This window comes from Aulostomus chinensis, chromosome 23 (genome assembly GCF_037954235.1).
Source record: "Aulostomus chinensis isolate RoL2024-O1b breed Wild chromosome 23, RoL_Achi_v1.0, whole genome shotgun sequence".
In the NCBI taxonomy this organism is placed as follows: Eukaryota; Metazoa; Chordata; class Actinopteri; order Syngnathiformes; family Aulostomidae; genus Aulostomus; species Aulostomus chinensis.
The window spans coordinates 1,950,843-1,962,935 of NC_141342.1; the positions used below are offsets into that span (position 1 = coordinate 1,950,843).

Consider the following 12,093-nt stretch of genomic DNA (forward strand, 5'->3'; position numbering starts at 1 on the left):
AAAACTTGTATTTTTGCCTTTGGCTTAATTCAATTTAAGACTAAACAAAGACTTAAATGAAAATTCCAGGGGTTATTTTTTTATAGCAGTATTTTTTATTTTTTTTGCAAATTACAACATTAAAACATGAGAGTACTGCAAACAGAAGGTATCAGGAGAGATGCAGTTTTGACAAAATATGTATCGTTCCTCAATTTGCTAAAGTTTTGTTTCCCATGTCATTGCCTCCTTGCCACGGCATTTGGGTCCACAGCTTCCTGCAGCAGTCTGAAAAAAATTCTACAAGTGAACAAAAGGGCAACTTTATTGCAGTTTTCTGATTCTCCAACAAAACATACTGTTTCAGAGGTTTTATTTATTTTTGTGACTGTTAAAGAATGAAAGTAACATCAAAATGTATAATACTCAGCTTATCTTTCATGATCTGAGCTGCCTCTGTTCTCCTGCGTCAGTACAGTACTGCTAGGCAATATCTGAGTCAACAGAACAGTTTTCTACAGTGTATAAAAAACCTCATCAGGTCTACCTTTGCTAAGCAGCCTTGAGGTCCTGACTGGGCTGGTTGTTCTGCCACCCCCTCCCTGCTCAATGGTAGAATCAACTGAGCAAAAAAGCGCATACAACATTGCTTTACAACTTTCCAAAGTTTAATTCTCATTTCTAAGACTTCTTGAGTTCGCATGAGTACTTATTTTTTTCTTTGTGCTATCTATGGTTTACATGTGTACATGAATCCGTGGTGCTTAGCTGACTGGGAGGAAATAGTAGCGTGGCGAACCTACACTCTCGTCCAGGTAGAAACAGTCGCAGAAAGTGGTTAGGATAACAACCAAGGGAAAGGCTGTCATAAATTGTGAGAAATCAGGAAGAACTGTGACCTCGGGAGGAAACTAGGAGCTGGCAATTAAAATTTAGACTGAATGAGTAGGGTGTTAAGTATGTTATTTCAGTCAGAATTCTCTGCTCTCTAATCCTCATTCTGGGTGCTTTTCAAACTCTCCTTCATTATATGAAACAACAACAACCTTCTAGCTAGCTAGCTATGGGCAACCTACATCCTGAAATGTTTTGATGAAGATTTGATGATGTAATAAGGCTGACCTTATTTTTTTCAGGGAATTCTTATATAGCTATAAAACAAATATGTTCAAAACAAGTGTGGTTGCACAGGGACATCCATGGATGTTTGCCCACCATGGAAAGTGTTTCATATACCAAGCGTGGCCAGTCATGATGTTAGTTTGCAAATGCATGTTTGCTGTATCCTAGACTTGAGCTGTTCGTGGCAATTAAAAATACAAAGTAAACAGAATGTTTTTTGTTTTTTTCTACTGAGATCTTCAACACTGGCACAGCAAAATGGATAAAGTTCCCTCCACAAAACCGGGTTATTACTACCAAATACTGTGACATTTCTACCTCACACAGCGCAGTGACTTGTTTATGTGTCCCAGGCTTGATGAGGCAGGATGGGTAGACACTGGAGAAGTGTCCATGCTGATGGCTATTGGAAACACATAAAAGCAGCAACTATGAATGCTATGTTAAACACGCGTTGTGACAATAGAGCAACGCTTCCTAGCATAGATCGAAGCGAAGTAAAATCTGGTCAACTGGACGTAAGTTAGATGCTTCCTAGCATCTGTTCTAAAGGCTTATTTGTGTTTTTTTCTGTATGCATGTGTTTTTGTATAATGCAGTGTGTTGAGTTCTCAGAGCCATGATAGTTTTGCTACATCAAGATCTTTTACCAGATATTTCGAGCCTGCCCTTTCATGAAGCAATAAATTATATTAATGGGTGACATAAATACAGATGAAAATCTTTGACAATAAGGTCATTTGACTTTGATTACAAGTGGATGAGTACATTAATGTCTCATGTTTCATTTTAAACATATTTTTCTAACTTAGATGACAATGAGGGGCAGCACAGCGTTGTGATCACTGTTGCCTCATCGCAAGAAGGTTCCGAGTTCAAGCCCCGGTTTCGAGCCCAGGGTCTTTCTGTATGGAGTCTCCCTGTGTGGGTTCTCTCCAGGTACTCTGGCTTCCTCCCACAGTCCAAAGACGTGCAAATTAGGTTAATCTGTTAGTCTAAATGGGCCGTAGATGCTGTGAGTGTGAATGGTTGTCTGTCTATATGTGTTTGTGATGGACTGGTGACCCACACAGGGTGTAGCCTGCCTCTCACTTGAAGTCAGCTGGGATAGGCTCCAGCCCCTCTGCAACCCTTGCTGGATAAGCAGTATAGAAAATGGATGGATGGATGGATGACAAGAATAAAATCTTACCAGAACCTGGAATTATTGTTTCAAATAATTGTCTGGCTTTTTTCCTCTTGGAGATGTGCTACACTCCTAATGTGATAAAGGCCCAGGACGAGCACTTTTGGGTCATTTATGCATAGGTGCATGATTTGATTATGATTTATTTGCCAACTATTTGACTGTCAAATTCTAACCCCCAGTGCATCATGGACCCATGATGTCCTTTACTCTGTTGTGACTCATGGGTACTTTTTTGTCAGTTTTTAACAACATACTTTTAAAAAGAGTAAAGCAGTCAATAATCTAAATAAAAAGCTGAATATTTTCCCTAACAGCACAATCTCTGCGAGCTGCCTCAATACAGATGAAGTTCTCATCTTACCCAGCAAATAAAATGCAGCTTCAGTAGCTCACTGCAGGACTGGCGCATCAATGATGACTTTTGTGTCCACGATATGCTGGTGGTGGCTGCCAGTGTTTCTGCAGATTTCCATCTGCCCGGAGGTCTGCAGCCAAGTCATAATTATTTTTGAGCAAACACAGTTTCTGTCTTATGATGGTAAATGATCGAAAGTCTACAGATGATGAATGTTTGAGAGTAATTAATATTTTATTAGACTCAGTCAAAGTATTTCCTTGATTTGATTTCTCTCCCATTTATTATGATCCCTGCCTTCATCCCTTAATATTTCCAAAGGCGAACTCTATCTTTGCTGTGGTTCTAAGCACGTTTGTTTCCTTTAATTAAAATAAGCCTATAAAAATACATTATTAAAGTGGGAAAATTAACCCTGTGAAAAACAACATATGCGCTGATAACAATTTGATTCCACTCAAAGCCCCAAAACAGTATTGAACCAAAATAGCACAAAGAGTGTGCTGGGTAGAAAATTGTCCAATAGAAGAATAGATTTTTCAGGATCGGCCACATCTGCATTTCAATACTTATCAACATTTTTGACTTTCTAAGCAGTTATATAATGCTGACCAAGAGGATACAGAGAGAGACAAATCGTCAAATACTGAGATGCTAAGGGCTGTATGATCTGAGGAAGATGGGGTTGGGGGTCACCTTTGTATCTTGTCATTGCTATTAAATGTGTGTCCTCTATACTTCTCCTCCATATGTTTCTGTAAGGCCTAACCTTCTATTGACAGACAGTAATCACCATTGCATATTGACAGCCACCTCCACAAAGGTTAGAGCATTGACCACAGCTAAGGCTCACGGGAAATCTACTGCCATCAAGTTGCCCTCGAGCAAGGCAATGAATCCACAGCTCCCCCACTGTCTGTTTTTTGCAGCTCCCAGTGTCTGTGTGTAATTTTGAAGATCATGTGTGTTGATGAGTGATGACGGATGCCTTGAAACCACCTTCCTTTGTGTTTGTGTGTGTGTGTGTGTGTGTGTGTGTGTGTGTGTGTGTGTGTGTGTGTGTGTAACTCTCAATCAGACGGAGACAGACACAGGGAGATGCTGACAGTCTGACGGCCATTCGTGACATCTCTTCTACATCCCAGCCACTGTCTACTACAGCTGATCTAACAGGTAGGGCTCATCAGAGATGTTTACACCCGTGTTTTAACATTCTATGCAATATCTAATCTGCGAAGACTGATAAAATACTATTCTGAGCCTACCACTCAAAGTCACTGTGTATTTTATTGTGAATCGCCTCCATTTTTCCTCCATCATGTCACTTAATTTTTATCAAATCAGTGTTTGCTTTGGAGGTTTCTAACTGAGCTCTTGAACTTTCTGACACTGAAGCAATACTTCACCCAAAAATTGTCTAGTACTCAAAAATTGGTGCCTTGAGCCGGCAAATACATTCTATGATTATATCACTTTTTTGTGACCCCAGAATTTGAAAACAAGATCCAACCTCTAATTTTTAACTTGAAGGTAATTTAGATTGACAGCTGTGAAACTGCTCACAACATTATATGCCGTAATATCCTGGAACGTGCAAGGGAAAAGGACATCTTTTTAAAAGAAAAAAAACATTAATCCTATCCACTTGTATGGGAAGCCCAGAGTTTTTTTCCATAGAGAGCAAAACTAAATGTTTGGTCAAAAGCCAAAAAACACAATGGTCCTCCTTCATAAATGGAACATAGATACTGGCACAGATCTGAGCGTAGGAATCATTGACAGACCATGCAAAGTGAAAAAAAAAAACTACATTAACATAATGTTGTTGATGTGTTATGCATTTTTATAATTAGGGCCATTATTGTTACTTATGTAGTTTAGGGCCCAATCAAACCTTATGGTGGGGCAAATTTCACCCCATGTTGGCCAAGCCAAGGCAAGGCAAGGCAGTTTTATTTGTAGAGCCCGTTTTCACCACCACCAGTTTGTCTCAAAGGGCTTCATGGCATCATAACAACATCCTCTGCCCTTAGACCCTCACATTGACTGAGGAAAAACTCCATAGAAAACCTTTAACAGGGAAAAATCTGAGAAACCTCAGGGTGACCAACAGAGGAGGGATCCCTCACCAGGACAGACAGACGTGCAGTAGATGTTGTTACAGACAAGAAAACAGTTTACAATGCAAAATGTGGGAAACATGGAAATGTTAATAACAGCTGAAGAAGGAAGCTTCTGGAAGGGGAGGCAGGGAGAGCAAGCCAGCTTGATGGGGGACTGGATGGCAGACTGGTTCATGGCCAGCCCTGCTCTAAACAATGGACCGCTGTACCTTTCCAATCTGTCTTCTTGCTGCGTGTCTTGAGTATTTAATGATGACTGCCAATATACTAGCATTTGTAAGCAGTTTTCTTTGTGGCCTGTAAGGGGGGGGGTTAAGAGTGCATATGCTCAATAGGGGTCCGAGATGTTTGAGGCTGAAGAGCAACCTCAAGTCCTGGATGCGGGCACAGAGACAAGCTGTGAGGATAAATGCAAGAGTTTATCTGTTGTTTTCTGGAATTAATGGAGCATATTAGCCAACATTCTACCTTCACTGCAAATGACTTGCTCGATGGAGAGTGACACATTGACTGTGTGGCTGACATGAACTGTCAAATGAATGTAATGTTTGATACCATTTATAATATCATTCCATCCCACTGGATATGCCTCAGTATGTCTGTAATCATCAAAAGAGAAATGCAGGTCAGTGTGACACATTCCTGCGCTACTTTACTGATAATGACATCCTCAAATGGGGTCTGAGGAGATTAATCATGTTCTATTGAAATTACCGCTAGAAAGCTAAATGATCCATTTCAGTGAGCAGCCTGTTTTGTTCCAGCTTAAGGCCTTTTTTGTCAGTGCTCTCTGAATACTATTGTTTGTACTTTTATGCTTAAAAAAATGATTTCTGTGAAATCTTGGTCTCTCATTGTATCGTGGTATTTTAAAAGGCATTTGCACGTCACATCATTCAGTAAAGACCTCTTTAGAAGGTTCAATGAAAATTAATGTCGCCACAAGAACTTTGTATTCTATTCAAATTTTCAGATGCTGATGATATCAAATGATGAAAATTCAATGTTAGGGTAACATCTGAATGACTGCCTCTTGTTTTCATTTCGATTCACTGTGATGCTTTGTTCCCACATCATATTGAATGTTGGGGTCATGATAAGGGACAGGATAGACAAAGGAATGTCAGGTTGTGTGCTCCAGGTCAGATCAAGTGTACTTTATGTCTAAGTTTCATGAATTTAAACTGATATTTCACCTAAAAAAAATGTACTTAGTCTTTGCTCATGAATAGGTTTTGTGACTTTTTAGGGGCAGTATGGCTTTAAATGTTGCCGTACAGACATACATTCAACCAAAACCAGGATCCAAAAAAAGAAAAAAAGAATTCATTCATTCATTTACAATGAAATCCCAATAAATTGGTTTCAAAGGGGAAAGACGTAGTTGGATGATGAGAAAAGAGGAACTAGAAATCTAAGATCATTTCATGCTTTCATGAGTAACACACAGACATCTTTTCTTTGACAAGGTCTATAGGTCCTCCCAGCTCCTGTTCCCAAAAGCTTTGGGTGTGTGTGGTGCGCTGTGCATTAAGCTTAAAAACATACAAAGCTGACCATTCTTTTTCTCTGTGTCATTAGACCTTTCATGTCCATCATTTCTTCATCCCATTGCACCCCACAGTTGGAGCTTAGCAAGTCAGCCATGGCTGAGTGGATGTCGCTGCAGGCTGTTCACACAGCCATCTCCTCTAGGGGCAGCAGTCTAAAAAATCCCGCAGAGGTGGGTTAATGCACCCAGCAGGAGACCCTACACCCATCAGCCTGACCACCCAACTCAAATGTATCCTTACCCTCTCTGAAAATGATGAGGCTCTGTCCCTGGATATTGGAGGTAGTCCGGCCTCCATCTCCCCTGGGTTTCCAGCGTCCATCCATAAATGGCAAATTGAAACCGGAAGGCTCATTTCACACATACAAACACCTTTGACACACATACGTCCAAACACACATTGAAACCTACACACACGTCATTTCCCAGCCACAGCATGAGGGATAGGAAGAACTGGACCAGAATACTAAATCCAACCCTGCAAAAAGAGGGCTGGAGGAGAGAAAGAGGATAGCAAGCAGAGAGTTAAGCTGTTTGACAGCAGGGAACTTGCTTCAGAGTACCTTAACATTGTCCCTGATAGCACTGCAAAATTAATGAGGTAATACTTAAATTTGGGAATTGAATTATGATTCCAAGTAGATAATGAATTTATAAAAATGGCATTGGGTATCCATAAAAAAACATGAATTTTCATTCTGGTTAATGGTTCCTGAATGCACCATGAATGCAGTGGTTGTTATAAACGATGGCCACAAACACATTACATGTGCATTGCGCTGCAACTGTGGGAAGGATGGACCAGCTTGAATGCTTGAATGTGTGACTTCATTTAGTATGATAAGCAAATTCCACCACCTGTGAGATCACATTTCTCTTTTTTATTCATGTATTCTGTCGATGTTTATCCAACGGAAGGTTAACAGTATTTTTTTCTTTGTATGTCTCTACCACTTCCTTAACTTTTATCCTTTACACACACACACACACACACACACACACACACACACACACACACACACACACACACACCACCAACAATTGTAGGAATTGTGGGCCAACCTCTGCATGTAGTGTTCTGACCCCTCATGTCTTGCAGTCCCACTGGAATGTCCATGTTCAGGTTAACACGCTCAGGGTCACACTGCCTCTGTGTGGATGTGTGTGCAGCCACACACAAAGTCTCAAATCACCCACAATCTCCAGGGTAAGGGCCAAATGACTCTTTCTCCTGCACATGCATTTTACTTGTGTGCACATGTGCACAGATACCTCTGCTGTAACACCACCTTTGGTGATTTGAGCACAAGTGGACCGCTCTAGGTTTTTCAGGTCACACTTGGCAGTTGATTTTGTTTTAACATGACACTACAGTGATTGGCGCTCTTTCTCAAGTTACATCTGCCAACTGATGATATTTTCTTCCACTTTCCTAGCAATACCCTCATGAACAGACACCTTCTGGCCAATCAGAGATAAGCATCTTATTTCTAAGGGTGGAAGAAAAAAATCGATCCACTTTACTATTGTGATTTTTTTTCTAAGTGTGAATTGATTTCTTATTCTGAAATCAATGTCGTGAGACTCAAATTGAGGAATTATTCAATTTCTTGTTTTCTGCAAGGTTCTTTTTATTGGCATTTTTAGTAACAGCAGGAACAACTAAAATATGTAATTGCCAGTTCTGTTTTCTACAAAAAGGATCTAAACTAGGTCTATATTTTCCACCATTTGTAGTTGCAGTCCATGGCTCACATTTATCTCAAGTGAAAATTGAATTTTGACTGAATATTTAAACGTCGTCTTGAATGATTCAGTTTATCAACTTGTCTGAATGGTCTAGTATTAAGAAAACAACATAAAGTCAAGAAATTATGATATATGAGCCACAATCGATTTTGAATAACATTAAAGAATTACAATATGAATCAAAACAGGAGATAAGTATATCATCCCTGCCCAGACTGGTTTCACTTTGTGCTCCATCCACCGAGTAACTCATGGAACTCAGGGACTCATTTTTATATTGAACCTTTCTACCTTAGCGGCACTCAAACTGCTTTACGGTGTCATCTCATTCACCCATTCACTCACACACACACACACACACACACACACACACACACACACACACACACACACACACACACACAAACACACACACTGATGTGTGATGAGCAATTATGGGTTCAGTACCTTGCTCAAGGACACTTCGACATGGTCACCGGTTGGTTTCTGGGCTGAACAGCCAAATACAAAGAAGGGCAGACGGGCCAAGATACTTGGCACATAACTGGATGAACACCCTGGCTTTCATCACTGACCACTGGCTAACTTAACCAGTCAGATCAATAAACTGATGTTGGAGCTGAAGCCAGTTGGTCAAAAAGAGCAAAAAGATCTTTTCAAGATGAAAAGCTTTCAGTCATTTTTTTTTTTTTTTTTTTTTTACTCTTCATTTAAAGAAGAACTTGTATCCAGTTCTCAAATGACATAAACCTCTTCAGGAGCCATGATTGTTGTCTGGAGTCTTTTTCCATGGACATTGGTCTCACTGTTGTCACTGTTGGTGAGATTGGCCACACTACTTTTAGTGTGGACACAAGCACATGACTTGAAGCCTGGCATGATGGATTTGTGTGTGGTCTTGCAAGATAATCATGTATAACAGTGCTGCCTTCATTATTTAAATTCTGTCAACATAACAACCACCACATCCTACATTGATCTCTCTTTTTTTGTTGTTGTTCTACCGTATGTGGTCAAACAACCTCAGCAACACCTTGTCAAGTAATTCACAATGCTTCTTCATGGGGTCGTAGATGCACAACAAGAAACCCATCAAGTGTAAACAGGATCTGAGAACTATTTGCTAGCCAATGCAGTATTCACATTGACAGATCGTCACGTCTTTCATTTGAATCAATAAATCAAATTAGTTATGGTCATGATTAAACTAACAGCTGTCTCCTGAGTTAAAGTATGCTTTGTTGATACATCCATCTCCACTGACTTTCACCCTGAGGGGATTCTTTTACAGAGGCACTCTACTTCTGTCTTTGTTGCTGATGAGCGGGATTCATAATTCACATGGCATGGAGAGCGACTCGACAGGTGAACGTGAGCATTGGTTGTCTTAAGCATTTGAACAAACAATGTCTGCTGCAATTTGTCTTTGGGCAAGAGGTAATTAGACGTTAATCTGAGGAGTGTTTGCCGCATCTTAGTTACTACCAACGTTGAAAAACACTTATAACGAAAGGAAAAGAATATAAAAGTATGAAAACAGTTGTGTCAAGCTTTTTTGCAGTTCCAAACTACATGTCTAGTAATTTATGGGTAAGGGCTGAAGCGTAAAAGTCCTACGAACAATTGTGACAGAGTGTTTGCTTTAGTACTTCAGAAGTGGAGCCATACTACACCTCTGGTGACGATCTCAGTGAGAGACATTCAATATTGGTCTCAGTGTTTTCCACCAGGTAGATTCACCTGAACTGCTTTTTAAAGAGAGTTTATGAGAGAGAGAGAGAGAGAGAGAGAGAGAGAGAGGAAAAGGGAGAGTAAAAGAAAGGAAAGACTTAAACTACACAGAACTGGAGGAACAAAGTTGTGACAACACACAAACTGTTTTTATCAATCACATACTGGACAATATCATGCACATCTGCTAAATCAAGCAGAAATTGCAAGGCAATCTCAAATTCCTGCTCTATTCTTTCCACGAGCCAGCTTTATTGACTGCTCTCCAAAGGACAGTCTTTGGCAAGACTGTAACACAGTCTGACGCCATCAGGTCTCTGGTTTGACTGTATAATTTCTTCAAAAATGAAACCCTGAACTAGTTAAAATATCATATGTTTCCATACAGGATCCCTCACATAACTTGAAATGAATGAATTCTTAAAACAAACCTGCTTGTGAGAGCTCTTATTTTGAAAGATATAAAAATATGGAATCTACAGTGAATGTTGCTGATATGATATCGGTATTGCTGGTAATTTCTCTGTCTATTTGAACAGAGAGATGCATGCGTTGCAGTGTGGCTGTTGCAATCCTTTTTAATGTGCACTGAAACAATGAGCATACGTGCGTACTCTGGACTCTCTGAGGTCTGTCCACCTCGTCTGCTCCATAATTATTGTTTTGGTTTTGTTTTGTTTTTGTAGTTGAGCATTTGAGTGGGGACTGTTTGGCTTGTGAGAAACTGGACCATGGAACTACCCATACTGCAATATTTCTGACAAAGATTTCTGACATACTGAAAATCCAATCTAATTGTCTGGGAGCTGAAACTTTTAATTAAGCACCGTGACTCTGCTCAAACTGCATACTAAATGACAATTGATCTGATGGGAAGTCTGGACCATTTTAAAATTTGCTGGGGCTGACTTCATGCTAAAATGGGACCCATTCATCTTCTATGTGTTTAATAACTGTACAGCACTTTAAACTAAAGCTCCTGGACAAGCCTAAACACCCCAAAATCCTGTCTTGTCCTGAGGATTTCATGAACTCGCGCTATGTTTTGTGGCTGCTGCTCATTTCCTTGTAAGAAGTAACGCCAGGGCTTTCCACTGATTAATGGATAGATATATCAAGCATCAAAGATACATCCTGCCAGTGAAAATATGCCAAAGAAATTACTCCCTGGTTTATGTTTCGGTCGCTAGTAGCCCAGTGAAACTCCCCTTAAGGCCATTAATATGCAGAATTGCTGTATGGTGCTTATTGGGTCGTAAAATGTGTTTTTGTGCAACCCCTCTCCCTGTATAAGCTCTCAGTGTTCTTGTGAGCTGCTTCATGTAGACAAGTTTAAAACCTTCTATTTTCTGATTTACAGTCAGAATAATAGCCTAAGAAAAAAAGCTGTGTAGGAAAGGTCGGAGGAAAAATGAGTGTTCTCAGTGACCTCTGTGGAAATAATAAAATAAAGAGATAACGCTGATGGGGTCATATTTTGTTTTCTCCTTTTCCTGCCTTTCTTCTTCCTCAGGAAAATCAAACTGATGACAGCTTTATTAGCCTGAGACTGATTTATTCAGTGATGCACTTGTTTTTTAAAAGGACAGGAACACTATCACTCTTTTAGATTGTTGCATTGTTGTATTTTCCTTCCTCCTCCCTCCAGTTCACACTCCCCCTCTGTCTTACATGTCTTCATTTCTGAAAAGGTGGATGGTGGGAATAAATCCAGGAGGTTGTCATAAAGGTGCTATTACCTTATTTTTTCCCAGACCTGAAGAGTTGAGTACCTATTCCATCAAACTGATTATCCAGGCAAAGTGCGTTGAGCTTACACTCCATTTGACCCACTCTAAACTACATCTGAGGATCCTCAAACGACCACAGAAGTCGTCTTTGGAGAGTTAAAGAAACAACCCGTAGCAACGCATGACCCCGTACACTATACATCTGCCCTTCACTTTCAAGCACTCTTTGTAGTCTGTTGACAAAGTATACAGGAATGTCTCATTAAATGGAGAGCCGAGGAAGTGGCGTTGCCTTACTTTTAATGATTCTGGGATGGATTGTGTCAGGTTGAGCCGATTCCTCAGCCCTCTTTGCCCCACACACACCTTCAAAGGTTCACCTGACAGTTTGCTGATGAAAGGCAGAGGGAGGATGAGGTGTTGGGGGGATGTGAGGAGGCGACGGTTGCTGGGTGAAAGGCGTGGCAGATGAAGGAATTAGAATGAAGCAAAAAAGATGAGGGGAGTGTAAGGGAAAGCAACAGGAGGTCGAGCCTTTGTGAGCCACACTCGAAGGCTGGGTT

General features: G+C 40.4%; 1 protein-coding gene across 5 annotated transcripts in view; it reads left to right on the plus strand.

Moving 5' to 3' along the window:
- rbfox3a (RNA binding fox-1 homolog 3a) overlaps positions 1-12,093 on the plus strand; it is a 661,616-nt gene that overhangs the window by 98,330 nt on the left and 551,193 nt on the right. For 4 of the 5 annotated variants that reach the window (XM_086195774.1, XM_086195768.1, XM_086195772.1 and 1 more), the window contains one exon: positions 3,724-3,818. The exons of the other annotated variant lie outside the window; for it this stretch is intronic. The gene's annotated coding sequence lies outside the window, so the exon portion shown is untranslated. The remainder of the gene's footprint in view (positions 1-3,723; positions 3,819-12,093) is intronic. 5 annotated transcript variants of the gene reach the window in all.